This window comes from Ornithorhynchus anatinus, chromosome 18 (genome assembly GCF_004115215.2).
Source record: "Ornithorhynchus anatinus isolate Pmale09 chromosome 18, mOrnAna1.pri.v4, whole genome shotgun sequence".
NCBI lineage: Eukaryota > Metazoa > Chordata > Mammalia > Monotremata > Ornithorhynchidae > Ornithorhynchus > Ornithorhynchus anatinus.
The window spans coordinates 20,134,309-20,153,041 of record NC_041745.1 but is presented as its reverse complement, the minus strand read 5'-3'; the positions used below and the strand labels follow the sequence as shown (position 1 = coordinate 20,153,041).

Below are 18,733 nucleotides of genomic sequence, written 5' to 3'. Positions count from 1 at the left end.
CTAGAAGAAGTAGTTTTATTTTTATTCCTCTCCTCATTAGATTGGTTAGGAGGGCCACCATCCCTCTACTTGGTAGATGATCATCACATTGCTTCATCAAGCATCTGTAAATGCTGATATAAGAGACAAAGCATGGACTGGATGGATCGTTGGATTGACCTGCAAATACACTATGTCTGATCCTGTGTTCTAACCAAGACAGAAACTGGTTGGAGGCATGAGCATCCAGGAAAAAGAGGGGTTTTGTTGGTTTTTTTTCCCCGCAAATATATAAAAGATACTCTGCCTTCTCTCTCCCAGAGGCCATGGGACTAACACGGGGTATGGCTTTATGGTTTGTGTGATGAGTGTGATGGAAATTGGAACTCGGGATTGCAAATTCTTTGGGCCAAATGATTTTAATAATATTGCTGGTGCTATAAAATGAATAGAAGAATACTTTTAAAAACCCTAACCAGGGAAATAAAAATCATTTTAATATTTTATTCATGGTCACAGACTTTATTAGAAAGCATCAATATTCTGAGAACCAGTTGCAGGCTGTTAGGGTTATTGGGTCCCCCCCATATAACCCTCCCAGTTCCATATTTCACAGTGTAATTACATGCACATTTTATAGAGGGTTCACTCTGAAAAGAACGGTTTTATTTATTTTAGGTAGCGGTTCCCATTAGTGGAGATTATTCACGTCTCAGTCAAGTCGTCCTAGGGAAATGGTGCATTGAAAAGGGGAGTTTCATGGCACCCAGAGAGCCAGCTTGCAGGATTCTGAAGGGCGGACAATCTGAAGGATTTTGTGCCAGCCTCTCTCATCTATGATGTCACCCTGGGGGACTGGCACGGAATCTGGAATATAAAGGTGGTTAGACTACTGTTAACACTCATCTGGTGTCAGAAGAGTCGTTTTCATTGCAAAGCACTGGCTGCAGATGGCTGAATGCTTATTGGCGTTACCACCCACAAGGTCAGACCCGAACAACGGAATGGAGTGGCTTCCTTTGCCTTCTGAGCCAGCGAATCAATGCCACAGATCTGGAGTCTAGGAGTTCTTGAACATATGGACAACCTACAATGGTGTCTCCTATCCTCAGTGGAATGGGGTCTGCAACAATATAAATTTTAAAGCAACTCACATCCACAAAAAGCCCTTGGATGTTGCCCACAGCAGAGGCTTCAATGTGAGGAGCCCAGCTCTCTCCTATTTTTAGACTGTGAGCCTGTTGTTGGGCAGGGATTGTCTCTGTTGCCAAATTGTACATCCTAAGCGCTAGTATAGTGCTCTGCACATAGTAAGCACTGAATAAATACTATTGAATGAATGAATAATGAAATGCTGTTCATTTCGCCCAGTGACATGAGCTTGTGATTGTGTTCTGAACTGGCTGACAGGATATGCGGGAAGTATTCAGTTACTCAAGTCCTGTTTGAATAGGCAATGGACACATGCTACAGTGTTTTTATTCTAAACTCAACTCTGTGTGGAGATGCAGAAGGAACTAGGGAGCTGTATCTGGTGCCCACAAAACCAGCTGTGCATCCTTGGGGGGGTAGCCCAGCAGGGCATTCTGCCTGGCACATCAACATCTGGCTGGGGCTCAGGCACTGGTGCTAAAAAGGTCACTTGAGTTCTTTCATTCATTCATTCATTTTGAGTACTTGGTCAATCAATCACTGGTGTTTATTGAGCTCTTATGTGCAGACCACTGTACTAGGCGCTTGTACAGTCCAACACAATTAGCAGATACATTCCCTACCCATCACGAGCATACAGTCTAGATGGGGAGACAGACAAAAATATGACTAAATAAGTAAATTCTAATAATTTAAAATATTTACACATATCCTTCATTTAAGGATGTGCATGTTGTCTGCTAAATAGTGTACTAAACATTTGGGAATATTCTATGAAGGTAAAAGTCAGGATTCCTGCTCTCAATAAGCTGCTGATGGACTGGGAGCTCGCTGCAGCTACTGATGCCATTCCTGGGTCCTACAACCCTACTTCTACCTGCCTGGCCCCAGTTGTGTTTCTGGCACTCAGCAGGTAAGAGGCATCAGAGAAACCTGTGATGGAAGATTTAGTAGCATCAACATGGCAGCCAGTTCTCCATGCCTTGGCCACATGACGTTTGATGCCTGTAAATCAGTTAATCAATCAATAGTAGCTGTTGAGTGCAGAGCACTGGTCAGTAAACTCTTCCCGCTTCCCTCTGACCCAACCGACGCTTCTGAAAGGAGCAGGGAGAGGTCATAATGGGGCAGGAGACTGATCTGGGCCATGCAGAAATGGAAATTGTCAAATTAGCCCAATATACTTCTTCTGGAAGTAAATAGGGGCCATTACTTCTTGCCTTGAATATCCAAAGAAGGAAATTTCTTTCTAACTGGGTTTTTATACACAATCATCAAGAAAACAGGAAGGAAAGTCATTTAGTTCAGAAAACCATAACAAGCACTTACTCAACTATCCACCATTCTTTGTTTCTTCTACCTATAAATGAATTTGGGTCTGTCTCTCCTGATAGATGATAAGATTCTGAAGGGCCTTGATTGTATTCTCCTAATGGCTTTGTAGAGCACTTCATAAATACTCTTGATTGATTGATCAACCTACAGTTAACTAGAAAGATACATTGTGAAACTCTGGTTAGTGTTCTTTATTGCTTCCAAGGAAACAGAGTTTAAAGGGAAAAAATAAAGAATACTAGGAAGACTTCCACACTGGAAACTTTATAAAGAGAATCAATGCACTCCCAGTGATGCCCAGACATTACCCAAACAATCTAAATGTCTTCAAAATGCACTCAATTACAAATGAATTCATATAATCAAATAGCAATCTAAATTTGACCCAGTAATGAAATGTGAACAGGATGTTAGTGGTTGGGTGTATATACAGTACTTAATTTTCAAATTGTAATTTTTCACATCCAGTTCAGCAAAAGAGACATCTTGCACAACAAATTATAGAGCTGTCATTATCTATGCTTACTAGGTGTCATAATCAATGCTAATCTGAAGTGGACTTTATTCTTCCTATTCAAACCAAGCAAAATACTTCACAGGCAGGGGAATGGGAGTTTTTCAGGAAACGTACACTTTGTAGCATTATTATGAAGTGAGAGTGGTAAGTATCACCGTTTAAAACCAAGTGGGCATTAGAAATCGGAAGAGCTGAAGAGATAAATATCTTTAGTCATTGGCAACAGATGTTTGTGCTATTCAAAGTTTGACTCCTATCACTTGGATTCTGAGAATTTACAAATTATCATCATCATTATCATGGGTCTGCCCTGTGCCTAGGCCACTTCCCTACCTACTGGGACCCTCCAGCTGGCCCTGGGACAGAACCCCCATTATAAGCCCAGAAGGAGACAGACAACTAGGCTATTATTACCTTTCCCCCTCTGAAGGAACCTTCCAGCCTGGTGCCCTGGGTCCAGCATACTAATCCCCACTTGCCACTGTTCCCAATGGGATGGGAAGCAAAGAGCACAGTCTTGGGAGTCAGAGGTCATGGGTTCTAATCCTGACTCTGCCAGTTAGCTATGTGAATTGGGGCAAATCACTTAACTTCTCGGTGCCTCAGTTACCTTGTCTTTAAAGTGGGGATAAAGACTGTGAGCCCCATGTGGGATAACCTGATTACCTTATATCTACCCCATTGCTTAGGACAGTGCTTGGCACATAGTAAGCGCTTAACAAATACCATCATTATTATTATTATTCTCTCTCTCTACCAAGCTTTCTCAGCTGGTCCAGGACATCTAACTTCATCCAGGGCAGAGAGCTGCCCGAGGAGACTGTTTCTCTGCAGAGCTGCCTCAGCAGGCCCAGGTCATCGAACAATGGAACCATTATCTACTGTCCACCCTTCAGGACATGTAGATTTTGTTTGTGAACAGCTGTGGCCGAAAATAGGTCATTCCTTCATCTGCCCTCTCCCTGCTGCTGGACCTGAATAAATGGTGCAAAACACCCAAGTGTTGTGATTATCTGACACCCTGGTGACAACGACCCAGATTTTTATATCTCAACAGCTGTCTTCACATCAACCCAGCCCTAAATATTTGCCTCTTCACTACAAGGACTCACATTTATCCTAACCTTCCTTGATTGCTGCATCAGCTTCCTTATTGACCTCCTGTCTCCCGTCTCTCCTCTCTCCAGTCCATACTTGACTCTGCTACCCAGATGACTTTTCTCCAAAACTATTCAGTCCACGTGGTTACCCATCCACCTCTGCAACAAATACTCCTTACCATAGGCTTTAAAATACTCAATTACCTTGCCCCCCGACTGGTCCTGACCCTGGCTTCTTACTGCAGCCAGCCAGCATATTTCACTCTTCCAGTGTTAATCTTCTCACTGTACCTCAGTCTCATCTATCTCACTGCTGACCTCTCAGCCATTTCCTGCACCTCGCCTGGACCTCCCTCCCTCTCCATATCCATCAGACGATCAATTTCTCTACCTTCAAAGCCTTACTAAAAACATATCTCCTCCAGGAGGCTTTCCCCAAAGAAGCCCTCATTTTTCTCTTCTCTCACTCCCTTCTGCATCATCTTTGCATTAGGATTTGCACCTTTTATTCATCCCTCCCTCAGCCCCACAGCATTTATGTACATATCCACAGTTCAGTGTATTTATTCCTATTAATGTCTGTCTCCCCCTGTAGACAGTGTGGGCAGGGAAGATTTCTACCATTTCTGTTACACTGTACTCTTTCAAGTGCTTAGTACAGTGCTGTGAACACAGAAAAATGCTCAAAAATTATGATTGATTGATGGATGCAGGGAATTAATAATAATAATAATAATAATTGTGGTATTTGTTAAGCACTTACTATGTGCCAGTCCCAGTTCTAGGCACTGGAGTAAATACAAGTTTCTGGTTGTCCCATGTGCGGCTCACAGTTTGAATACCCATTTTACAGATGAGGTAACTGAGGCAGAGAGAAGTTAAGTGGCTTGCCCAAGGTCACACAGCAGACAAGTGGAAGAGCTGGGTTTAGAACCCACGTCCTCTGACTCGCAAGCCTGTGCTTTTTCCAATAAGCCACACTGCTGCAGCCTGGGTCCTGCAGACCATGCTGTGGGGAGGCCAGGGTGAGCAGAGGGAGAGGAGGAGATTAGGGGCTGCTGAATATCTATTCTTTATGCAAGAGTGACTATGGTGCAGCTTTTTTCTCTTCCCCAGCTCCACCCAGAGATCACCCAGCCACACAACCTTCCCCTAGAGTCAGACACCCGGGGTTCATCCAGATGGGTTTGGCTGGCTCCCTCAGCCTCCTAATATCAGCCAGGAAAACATGAGCCGACTTCCCCCAGACCTCTCACTGCCAGACAGGGACTGGGGGCATGTAGTGGGGTTCAGGGGAAAGTGGTGAGGAGGAAGGGAGAGTTTAAGGAGTGATGAGGAAGGAATGGGGACAGAGGCAGATTTTCAGCTAAATCAGTATTATCAACTGTAATCTACATTTTTTGCTTATTCTAGTTGGTTTATTTTACCAGGTATCTCAGTGGATCTTCATTAATCTGATAAAGGGTTTCTGATAACCCTTTTCCTGAGTTTTGGCTATTTGGACTCCTCCAAAAAGAACCCAGGGCTTATGGTGAGGGAAGCTAGGTTCTTGTTTCAGTTCTGCCCCATCACATTTCCTCTCCCTTCCTCTCTCTCTCTTTCTCTCTCTCTCTCTCCCCCCACCCTTCCTGCACCCCTTCTTTCCCTCCTTTTCACTCTGCCTTCCTCCTTGCTTTTCTCCCAGCCTCCTTCCTTCCTTCCCTCCTTCTCTCCCTATCTCCTTCTTTCCATTTCTTCTCCCCTCCTTCCTCCTCTCTCTTCCTTCCTTCCTGCATCTTAGGTTGTGAGCCCCATGTGGGAAAGGGGCTGAATCCTATATGATTACTCTTTTATCTACTCCAAAAGTTTGCTTATAGTAAGTGCTTAATAAATGCCAAAATTATTATACAAATCAATGCTCCCTCCCCCTGCATAATTAGACATTTGCTTTTCTGGCTTCTTCAAGGCATAATCTCCCTGCCCTCCCCCAGCTGCCCTGGAAGCCTGTAGCCAGTCCATTTCCCTCATGAAAATCACTAAAAAGAGGAGGTTCTAATCCAGGCTCTGCTACCTAATTATTATGGGATTTGTTAAGAGCTTACTATCTGTCAGTCATTGTTCTAAGCACTGGAGTAGATACAATCTTATCAGGTCAAACAAATGGGGTTCACAGTAGCATGCTTTCTGTATGATCTTGGGCAAACCCTCAATAAATATGATTAAATGAATGAATGAACTACAAAATGCATTTTCCCCCAGTCTGCTCAGTCAATCAATCAATCAATTGCAATTTATGAGTGCTTATTGTGTTTGGAACACTGTAGTAAGTACTTGGAAGAGTGCAGTGCAATAACGTAGGCAAAAATGATCTCTGCCCTTAAAAGAGCTTACAATCTAGTAGGAGAGGCAGATATGAAAATTAATTACAGATAGAAGAAACAACAGAATTTAAGGATATATACAGAAGTGTTACAGTGCTGGTAGGGAGGGGTCAGGTGCAAATTCATAGGCTATGCAGAAGGGGGAATTAATATGAAGGGGAAGTGAGAGGTAAGTCAGGGAAGGCTTCATGGAGGAGGTGTGATTTTCATAGGCCTTTGTACGTGCACTACAATCAATTCCTTCCACAGGTTCTCTGACTTGAAGTCTCAAAACCAAGATTCTTCTCTTTTTCTCAGTGGGAGACTCCATCATTATGATGACTATAACCTAATTAAGAGTAAGTGATCATAAGGAGGGGCAAATCTAAGTGGAGCAGATACAAGTATGGAGGCAGAGAAAGGAGGGGGAGAAAAGGGAGATCATCAGAGAGAAAGGAGGAAAAACATAGGGGAGGAGAAAAGGGAAAGAATGTGAGAGGGGAGAAAAAAAAGGAAATAAGATATCGATGGAAGGATGAAGAGAAGAGGAGAGACCAGCTGTGGCGGCAGGGGCTGGGGGGTAGTGTGGCTTAGTGGAATCAGGAAAACTGGATCTGACATTGGCCTGCTAAGTGACCTGGGGCAAGAAACCTAACCATTTGGTGCCTCAGTTTTCTCATCTGTAAAGTGAGAATTAAATACCTGTTCTCCCTCATTTCCAAACTCAAAGCCCCATGTGGAACAAGGATTGGGTCAAATGCTACTGTCTTGTTTTCACTCCAGTGCTTAGCAAAATTTCTTGATACCTAATAGTAGTTAATCAATGCTATAATTATCATTATTATCATTATCATTGTTACCATCATTGCTATTATTGTTATTTTTATCATGGGGGCACCTGAAAAGGGACAAATCCCATGTTCTTTACTCCATACCTAAACCAGCTTTCAGGACAGCAGACTGAACCCCAGGGAAGCATAAATGAATTTAGGAGACATTAGATGTCTTGGATATAGTGTCTCCCAACAAACTAGCACCAACCATTCTGCAGACTCTACCTACCCTGCTTTCCCTGGTGGGAAAGAGATCAGCTCAGGCCTTCACAAAACCCTTGGGCTGACTAATGGCTGCAATACTGGTCACTGTGTCTCCAGGTGTGTGTTGGACTCTGAATAATAATTAATAATAATAATTATAGTATTAGTTAAGTGCAATGTACACTGTAGTAAGCGCTGGGATGGATACAAGCAAATCAGGTTGGACACAGTCCCTGTCCCACCAGAGACTCACGGTCTTAATCCCCACTTTACAGATGAGGTAATTTAGGCCCAGAGAAGTGAATTGACTTGCCTAAGGTCACACAGCAGACAAATGGCAGAGCTGGGATTAGGGGTCAGAGACATGACCTTCTGACTCCCAGGTCTAGCCAAGCCTGAAATTCTTCTTTAGCCAGAGAACTCTTCTTACTTTTGTTTTAATTTTGTCTTTTTGTCTTTAATTTTTGTGATACTTTAGCATTTTCTTGCTTCATCACTCTTTATGTGTCTGCCTCCAGTCCCTTTCCCTCCCCTTATATTCTTAGATTGCAAGCTCCTTTAAGGCTAGGCACTGTGCATATTTTTTCAGTGTCTTTGCACACAGTAATTGCTTAATAAATACTATTCATACTACTACAAAGTCAAGGCATACGATGTGTACCTTAATAGCGAAGTAGGAAGAGCTTTGACTTGGAAGTTAAGACAACCCACTTCTAGTTTCACCTTTTCCAATGGCCTGCTGTGTGACTGGAGAAAATTTGCTTAACCTTGCCGGGTCTTGTTATACTCATCTTTAAGACGGAGAGAATAATACCCACCCTTCCCTTCATAGGGAGATGTGACGGTGCTTTAGAAAAATGCACATGTTCTATGGAGTTGAAGCATCAGCAGAGTCCTGGCCTTAACTAAACAGACTGATATCGTTCCAGTTACTCCCGGGAGCTCTGCCGGGCTGCAATAAAATCTGGCAGCAGAACAAGACGTCCTCTCTCTCTGCAAACCACTCTTGCAGTTATAAATATGAACGTCTATCACCCTAATGACTCTTCCCCATTATTTTTAAAGTGCTGACTCCTGAAGACTTCTCCAAAGGACGAGGAACTTCCCTGCCTGGTGATGGGTTGAAGCTTTTAATGAATAACTTATATAGCATTACCCACAATTTCAATTACATCCCGAGGAGCTGATGCATAAACTCATTCCAGAATCATGTTGCCTGCGTTTTAAGTGGTATATGGGATATTTTTAAATAATGTTTTCACTTCGCCTATTTAAAACATCCCTAGTTATTTTCCAAGGGCCCAAATTTTACCTGCATTTCTGTTCTACCCCTCCCTTGCATGTTCAAGCGGCTGCTATATCCTCTTTGAATGGTTCTTGCATTGTAATCACCACTAATGAGTTGACAAGACTCCCATTGCATCCCCTCAGCTATAATCAAAAGTGAGATGGGGTCTCGTAACTCACTTTTGTTTGTGTTCTGTTTCAAGGAGGAAATTCGCATTCAGACATTCACACACCAGGACTTTGGAAAGTCTTCTGGTTCATCTGAGGGACAGAAAGATGCTAACAATCTGGTGTCCAGATCTCCATATAAGCCTTTATTTGTGTTGTGTAAGGGCCATATGTCGAATGCCCTTAGTAGTAATGATTGTGGTGGTAAATGCTTACTACGTGCCAGACACTGTACTATTTCTGGGGTGGATTCAAGCAAATTGGGTTGGACACAGTCCCTGTCCTGCTCATAGTCTTAATCCTCATTTTACAGATGAGGTACATGAGGCCCAGAGAATAGAATTGACTTTGCCCAACATCACACAGAAGACAAGTGGCAGAGGCCAGATTAGACCCATGACCTGAATCCCAGGCCTGTGCTCTATCCACTACACCATGCCCTACAAGTCACACTAAACCACGCTGCCTCTGGGCGGGGCTCAATGATATCTGAGCAGTTTGCACAGTTTTGATCTCATAATTTGAACATCCACCCCAGGATCTATAAACCTTTGGACCCAGATTATCTTCTGTGCCTCAGTCACACTCTGGACTCAATCAATCAGTTGTATTTACTGAGTACTTACTGAGTGCTGAGCACTCTACTAAGTGCTTGGGAAAATACAGCGGAGTTGGTAGACACCTTCTCTGCCCACATCAAGGTTACAGGCTAGAACGGGAGACAGACATCAATATACCCATGGTAAATTCAAACCCCTTGAAATAATAACCTCTCTTGGAAGTCTTGCAAGTAAATAGGGCTAACCACTCTCGGGTAACTAACTCATTTAAAGCTGACAACTTACATGTGGGACAATCACCAATGGACATTAGATATTAAAACGGTATAAGTATGTATAGCAGTATAAGTATGCTTCGTGGTGCAGTCTTGAAGATACTTTTTAACCAAAACCCTCAATGTCTACTTGCATTTGATGACTGAAACCAAAAAGCATAAAACCTTTTTTCACAGTCCACAATTTATAAAGGTCTAGAATCACAAACTGTTCTCTGAGTGACATTGTACCTTTTAAGAGGTTAATTTCTTTTCAGAGAGGAACTTGGTCATGGAATGCATAGAGCTCATACAATGGAACGTCCATGTTTCATTTTTAGATTTGTTCTTGCAGCACAGTTTTAGTCCTTTGGGAAGGTTTCAGCACTTCTGTTTCTGGGTGTACGTTCTGAAAAACTGAGAGGGAGTCTATGAGCCATTATATATTTACTTGGCTACTCATTAAACAAGGATGGTCACATCAGATCTATCATTTCTAAATTAGCAGAGTAACCAGCAGTTAGGTTTCATTAGGTAAACTCCTTGTGGACAGGGAATGTGTTCCTTGCCTGTTTTTTTACTTGTCAAGCACTTTGCACAGTGTTACTAAGCATGGACTTGTGGAAAGGACAGTGGACCAGGAGTCAAAGGCCACTGGTTCTAATCCTCACTCTGCCACTTGTCTGGTGTGTGACATTGGGCAAGTCACTTAACTACTCTGTGATTCAGTTTCCTCATCTATAAAGTGGGGATAACTGCTTATTTAGATTGTGAGCCCCATGGAGACCACAATTAGGTCTCACCTGATTATCTCTTATCTATCCCAGTGCTGAGTACAGTACTTGACACATGAAGATCCCTTAACAAATATCCACCTCTACACTATAAGCTTGGTCTAGAGGATAGACCAGGGTCTGGAAGTCAGAAGCACCTTGGTTCTAATCCTAAATCCCTCACTTGTTTGCACTATCGCTCTTGGCAAATCACTTAACTTCTCTGTGTTCCAGTTGCCTCATCTGTAAAATGGGGATTAAGATTGTGTCTAACCTAATTCATTTGTATCCTACAGTGCCTGGAAGATACTAAGTGCTGAAAAAATGCCATAAAAACAAAACAAAAAAAACCTCTTGTACTGTACTCTCCCAGACTCTCACTAAAGAGCTGTGCTCACTGTAAGTGCTCAATGGATATCATTGCTAACTGATTGACTGATAGATAACAAATATCAAAAATGCTTACTCAATAATTACTACTGTTAATACTAACATTTACCACTTGAAAGAACTGTTAGGAAGAGAAAGAACACTGAACCTGACAGAGGCTAAACTTGTGCATTTTTTCTGGTTCAAGAATTTGCTATACTATATGTGCTTAATAAATATTTTCTGTACTAGGCAGGTGATGATAAAAACAATAGAAAATTGGATTCATTAATTCAGAGAACCTCAACACCAATACAAAGCGATATCTAACATGGCTCTCCTCTCCCTTCCACAGGTGCTTATGAGTTTGAAGAGATGAAAAGAATTCTATACCCTAAATATCTTCCTAGCATCAATCATTCCAGAATGTGGTGCTCATCCTGAATTTGAACTGTCCATTTGGCAGTACAAATCCCAGAAATACTTCCTTTTGGAGAATTGCGGGAATGACAGTGCTCAAGACACGACGCCTAGGAAAAACTATAATTCAAGGGGCAAATCCAGGCCTATCTAAGCCTTTCGGTCATCCTAGGTGCCAGATTTCTTTACATTTGTGAACTGATCACCTCTTTCCAAACCTAGTAGACTGTAAATTTTGTGCAGACAAAATTGGAGAAAGAAAGATTAAGTAATCTTCAAATCCCTGGATGCTTAAGATTTTCTAGAAGCCGGATCCACTCACTGGCCAGGTAGTACCTAGATTTCAGTGGCATTTTTATATTTTCAGTCATAAAGCATAAAAATGGATGCACTGGCATAGGAATGATACCCCGACTCCACAACCGCAAGCTTATGGTTTTGTTTCTTATCATTCAAAGAGTGGTGAAAATGGTATTCTCAAATCCCTGAAGCATTAGGTGCCTTAAGAGATGGTTATTGTCATATGGTTAAGATGGATGAATTTTGAACATCTTCTTCAAGGCATATTTAAAATTCTCTTAAAATGTACTGACTATATGTAGGGGCTTATGACATGGTAATTCCCTCCATTTTGAAGGTGATGTTGCATCTTCATGCCTTGTGAAAGAAACCTAGGGAAATTTTATAGCTCTGCCTATCCACTTTAATGTGATACTGGATGCATTTATTAGAAAAAAAAGATAACTTGTTTTACAGCTGACCATTTATCACTTCACTGTTTGAAATGGATTTTTTTTTTTGTTTGCCACAGCTGCGCACTGTCACTCCCTGTATTTCAGGCACAGAAGTACCCCACCTGGTACATTTGAGACGCCCAAATGCACCACCCACTCGGTGACCTTTCTCAGATTTAAAAGGAAATAGGAACAAAATAACAGGGGGGAAGGGTATGCTTTAGAAACTTGGAGACTTAATCATTTTCAGTCAATCCTTTGTCTTTCCTCCTAGCTGTCTTTGTAAATTGTCAGCTTAACTGTGGCAACCTTACTCCTACTGAGCCTGCCTTCTCAAATGATTAATCCCCACCCTTTAGAACGAAAAAGCAAAAAATAACTGACAACTGTTTGTTATCCCAGCTTTCACACAACCACTTTCACACAACTGCCCTTCTGCTGAGCTATGCCTTTGACAGCACAACAGACCAATCTGTTGTATTTATGGAAATCGACCAGTTACTTTCCTCGTGCAATGCTTCTTCCCCCACTGCCATATTTGATCTCTCAGAAAGCAAAATGGAGTGAAAGCAGGATTTGTCATTTGGTAAGATACTTTCTTTGGGACAGTCTAGGTTCTCAGATTCAAATCTATGCGTTGGACATAGCAAAGCTTCATGTTCAGTTGTGTGTATTTTGCATGTAATTTGTACAAGACATTCTTAAATAATAAAAAGCATGTATATATTTCATTAATTCAATTGTATTTATTGAGCGCTTACTGTGTGCAGAGCACTGTACTATTTGCTTGGAAAGTACAATTCAGCAACATATAGAAACAATCCGTACCCAACAAGGGGCTCACAGTCTAGTGTGTCTATATATATAATATATATATATGATAACTGCCTTTTCTTTCAAAGATAATACTTCTTGAAGTGAGGACCTATACATGTTATCAAGTGAGAATGAAAAGACCAATGTACTGTGACATTACTAAGGGCTTTCATCCCTAAATCCTAGCCAAAAGAGCCCCCTAGTCAATATAGGAACTCCTGGACTCCGGTCAGTATCTGCTGAGTCCTAAAGCCCTCCTATCCGTCCCAGCCCAGGACTGTGAGGCTGGGGATCCCTGCCAGGGGTCCCCAAATCCCTACCCCCTAATGCTGTCATCAGCCCGCATCTCAATCCCAGATGTCTCCCCAGAAGTGAGGGGGTCATCAGGCACTAGGCTACCAGGCTACCATTCCCCCTCCCACGTCTGTTCACCAGAAATTTGCTGAGAAATTTCTCCCTTCCCCTCCCACAGCTTATGTCCTTGCTTCTCCCCAGGTCCCAGAGCTTTTCCTCCAGTCAGCACAGGCAGCACCAAGATCGGATATCTCAGTAATGTCTAATGGTCCTCTTGCAAGTATTTTTAATCAGATAACAAACAGAATTCCAGTTTAAACGACCCTTCCCTAGATCACTCAATCAGTAGTATTTATTGAGTGCTTACTGTATGCAGAGCACTGTAGTAAATGCTTGGGATAGTACAGTACCATGGAGTCAGTAGACACAGTCTCTTACCACAAGGAGCTTGCTGTTTAGAAGGGGAGACGGATGAATATAAATAAATTAATAGCAGATATGTACATATCCAATACTTTCCCAATACAAATTTAAGTACAAATACTTTTCAATCATTCATTCAATCAAATTTATTGAGCGCTCACTGTATGCAGAGCACTGTACTAAGTGCTTGGAAGATCCCTTCCTTCATCAAGCTCCCTCTTCCTTGCTCCCTTCACCCCCTTCACTGTTATCACCCCTCTGCTCCACAAATTTATGTCTTCCCACCCCCAGGTACCCTGGATCACCTCTGTGGCTCTAATACTATTGACCCAGCTGATGCTGTATGTCTTGCTACCCAGGACCACCCCCATTTCTTTAGGAACCCTCTCTTCCATTCTTACAGGCAGCACCAACTGCTGCTCTTCTGCTGGTGCTCCCAAGGCCCACTGATTTTTCATTCCACTAGTGTGAGAATTCTTGGCCATGGAAGAAATGGAAGTAGTATGGACTAGGAGTGTGGGGATTATTAGGATCATAATGATAATAATAATAAATACAAATAAAATGGTATTTCTCAAGTTCTTACTAGGTGACGAACACTACACTAAGCACTGGGGTAGATGGAACACATTCAGATTGGTCACAGTCTCTGGCTCATGTGGGGCTCAAGGACCAAAGGAGAGGGAGAAGAGTTATAGAATCCTCATTTTAAAAATGCGGAAACTAAGGTATTGAGAAGGTAAGTAATTTGCCCAAGGCCACAGAGCAGGTGAATGTCTACAAAACCTGTGCAACGTTGGGATAGCTGGCCTGGTAAGGATGGGGACACATCCCAGGAAAACCTAGTAAAGCAGAAAGTGGGTAACCTTGTCCTGTTATGTGATGCAAAGTGTAGCCTGAAGACATCACTAATGAAACAGGAGCTGGATATGCTTCCTTTGGAAATGGGCCCAGGTCTCAAAGCCATATCAGTCAATTGAAGTTTGGACTCGAAACCTTTATGAACCTTCATAAACCTTTATATAAGTTCCTTTATAAAAGAAGCTTGGTGCCTCATTTCTGCCAGACTCTGAGAAGAGATGGTGATACCGTCTACAGTCTTCCAAAGGCCCTTTCCATTCCATTTGCTATCTCTTCATCTCCTTGGATGTTATTACTAGAATTTGCAGAGAGATTCATATTCTGTGCTGTGCAGAAAAACTGATGTAGTGTGTTGGGTTTCATCACGGAGGCTTGAACACAACTTCCATTAGCCCCAACCTGACTGCTCAACCATAGTGCTGTGCTGAATCTTAAAAGTGATTTATAATAACTTTCCTGTCATCTTTCATATATTCCTCTGGAACACAGTCATCTAAACAATGGAGCAATAGTTGGGGAATAAGGAGACCGAAGATCCATGTCCTCTCTCCCTCATAGATGGTGAGCCTCATGTGTGCCAAAGACTCCCTGGTCTAATGATTTTATGTCTCCCTCAGTGTTTAGCACTGTGCTTGACACACTGAAAATGTTTAATAAATACCATTATTATTGTAGCAGTTCCTGAATAACTGCCCAAAGATTTTTGATGATACTCGTAGTTTGTTGAACTGGAAGACTTTCCCAGTGACCTGGAAGCGTAATTTAACTCCAGCTTGCAAATCCCTCACTGCACCTTCATTCAGGAGAACTCAGGCCCGTTTCATCAGAACGATATGGGGAAAGAGTCAGATAGGGTTGCTTCTTCATCTCTGATTCAACCCACTATTTCATCAGGTAGTCATAACCTAAGAATTTCGGTGAATTTTTCAAAGCAATGGGATTTGCATAGCAATTTTCAGAACCTTGATTTATTGAAGGTGCCAAATGCTCTTTAAAGGACAATGAATATAGAAGTGTTGGTTTTACTCATCTTCATTTTTCTTATGTCTCTATGCTGCAAAGATCCTGCTTGGGGTAAACATAATTGAATCCAAAGTCACATAAAGATGCAGGTAATACACAGTTGCTTATATTCTTCAGTAGTCTGTTAAAAAAAAAAAGATTCTGGCTAGAATCTTGTCTGCAGGGGAAAATGGGGAAATTTCCCAATGGTTCCCACGGTCAGATTTTCCTCAGTAATCCTCAGTGATCCATATGTTGAGGAAAAGCTCATGCAAAAGGCCAAAGATTAGGTCCCCTCCACACATGAAGACTTTTGCGGGAATGTTCCATACTAATAAAGGCACGACCCCTGCCTTCGAGGAATAAGAGTCTAATAGGAGGAACAAGTGTGTGCAAATTATAAGCATACAAGACATAACATATAAGACATGGAACCATGATAAAACTGGTTACCAGAAAAATTGAAGCAAAAATTATGGAAAAAATGAATAAATGATCAGACTAAATAAACCAATATATAAATAATAGGGATGGAAAACATGACTAGGGAATGTGGGAATTCATTTGGGAATTTTCAGGAGGTGACTTTTCAGGAGGCCTGAAGGGAACCTGATTAGAGAATTAAGTTTGTACATTTCTAATATACACACTTTTCAATTGGGCATGCTAATTTAGAGCCCACTAAGGTCATGATTTGGTGTAAACCTATAGTTTCTGGTTGAAAGGTACCCTCACATTTGGAGCCAGTGAGGATCACATAGCTTCTGCTCCACTGGGTAGCAAAATTGTTAAATGTGGACCTGGAAAGAGAATGAGATTGGGGCAGAATAGAAATACAGTCTTCAAGTGAATTACAAGGACGAAATGACTCCCAAAAGACTATTCCGAGTCACCAAAGGTTATTGCATTGGTGTCTCTCCACAGCATAATCCCTCTGGTCTTGTTAAAAGAACCATTTAACTGTGTTGCCTTTGAAACAAAATTCAAGAGCAACTGCCAGGAAAAAAAAAACATTGGCAAGGGAGGAAAAATTATGTTCCAGAACTTTAGTTCTGATAGATCTATGGCCTTTAGAGATCCGAGTTAATTTCCAATACAAAGATGATCAAATAGCATGAATCCTGAAATAGCAGGACATAGTCATCCTAGTTTTTAATGAAAACGATCACTAGAAACGATTTCCTATAGCTCAGAAATTACATTCCTTGCTTGGGAATCAATCTGTTATATTTCCTGAGCTCTTATTGTGTGCATAAGTACTTAGGACAATACATTATCACAGAGTTGGTAGATCCATTTACTGTTCACAGTAAGCTTACAGTCTAGAGTGGAAGATAGTCATTAATATAAATAAATTAATTATGGATATGTATGTTAAATCCTGAAGGGCTCAGGGAAGGGTGAATAAAGGGTGAAAATCCAAGTGCAAAGATGATGCAGAAGGGAGTGCGAGAAGAGGAAATGAGGGCTTAGTTAGGGAGGACTATGTGCTTGTAATAAGATTTTCAATGATCGTCTGTCAGATATTCATTCATTCATTCAATCATTTATTGAGCACTTATTTTGTGCAGAGCACCGTAATAAGCACTTGGGAAAGTACAATACAACACTAAACAGAGACAATCCTTGCCCACAATGACCTCGCAAGTCTAGATTAGGGGAGACAGACATCAGTACAAATAAGTAAAATTACAGGTATGTAAATAAGCACTTTGGGCCTAGGAGAGGGGAAGAGATGGTGGTACCGTCTACAGTGATGGGCAAGTCACTGAAGCAGCATGGCATAATGGATAGAGCATGGGTCTGGGAGTTAGAAGATCTCATGGATTCTAACCCCAGCTCTGCCACTTGCCCACTATGTGTCCTTGGGCAAGTCACATAGCTTCTCTGTGCCTCAGTTCCCTCATCTGTAAAATGCGGATTAAGACCGTGAGCCTTATGTGGGATAGGGACTGTGGTCAACCCAATTATCTTCTGCCTACTCCGTTCTTAGAACAGTGCCTGGTACATAGTTAGCCCTTAACAAATACCATAATATCTACATATATATTTATCATATATTAATAAACATATATTTGCATATAAATGTATGTATTTATATATATGTGAATATGACTGATTGATTGATTCCCAAGCAAGGAATGTAATTTCTGAGCCATAGGAAATCCTTTCCAACGATCATATTCATTAAAACTTAGGATGACTATGTCCTGCTATTTCAGGATTCATGTTGTTTGTTCATCTTTGTATTGGAAATTAACTCAGATCTCTAAAGCCCAAAAATCTATCAGACTAAAGTTCTAGAACATTATTTTTCTTCCCTTGCTCATATATATATTATTATGATGTATATATTATCGCATAATAATAATGATGGTATTTGTTAAGCGCTTACTATGTGCCAAGCACTGTTCTAAGTGCTGGGGTAGATACAAGGTCATCAGGTTGTCTCAGGTGGGGACAGTCTTAATCCCCATTTTACAGATGAGGTAACTGAGGCAGAGAGAAGACAAGTGACTTGTCCAAAGTCACACAGCTGACATTTGGTAGAGCCGGGATTAGAACCCACGACCTCTGACTCCCGGCCCATGCTCTTTCAAATGAGCTACGCTGATATACATACATATATATATATAATTATATATATTCATAATTCAGGGGAGGATGGGGTTTAGGTGGGAAGATAAGGAGTTCTGTTTTGGACATCTAAAGTTTGAGGTAACAGAGGACATCCAAGTACAGATGTCTTGAAGACAGGAGAAGATACGAGAAGATGGAGAGAAGAAGAGAGATCAGCCCTGGAGATGTGGATTCGGATGTCGTGTGCATAGATATGAAGAGGGAGAGAGTTTCAGTCCAGAAGCAGGATGTGGCTGAGGAGTCAGAGATGAGAGAGATGAGACTGAGGTATGGTGAGTAGGTTGGCATTGAAGGAACAAAGTGTTTGAGCTGGATTGTAGAAGGAAATTAGGGAGGTAAGGTAAGATGGGGTGTAACCGATCTGGCCTTGTCGAGACCAACTCCATCTTGTCACATGTCCCCATTTTGCTCTGAACAAACACTCCACACATCTCCCGGAGCCAACCTGACATCTGTTGGCCCCTTGATTCTGAAAACCCACAAGTTCACTGAAGCCGGAAGGACTAGCAGCAAGCAATAAGAAGAATTACAATGGGTCTTGCCACACACTCCTCCCAGATATGATCACAAAAGGGAAGGGAAGGATCAGGAATATTACGATACAGCTGGAGAGGAGGCTCCAAGAATTGTTTGCAGAAGGTTGGAACTCTGTCACACCCTTGTGGCAAGTCGC

General features: G+C 41.8%; 1 long non-coding RNA gene across 1 annotated transcript; it reads left to right on the top strand.

The window, feature by feature from the left end:
* Window positions 1–877: 877 nt before the first annotated feature.
* On the top strand, window positions 878–3,983 carry LOC120638991. Its single transcript, XR_005661074.1, has 2 exons — window positions 878–964; window positions 3,745–3,983. It is a non-coding gene; the product is annotated as an uncharacterized LOC120638991 (long non-coding RNA).
* The last annotated feature ends 14,750 nt before the right edge of the window (window positions 3,984–18,733 follow it).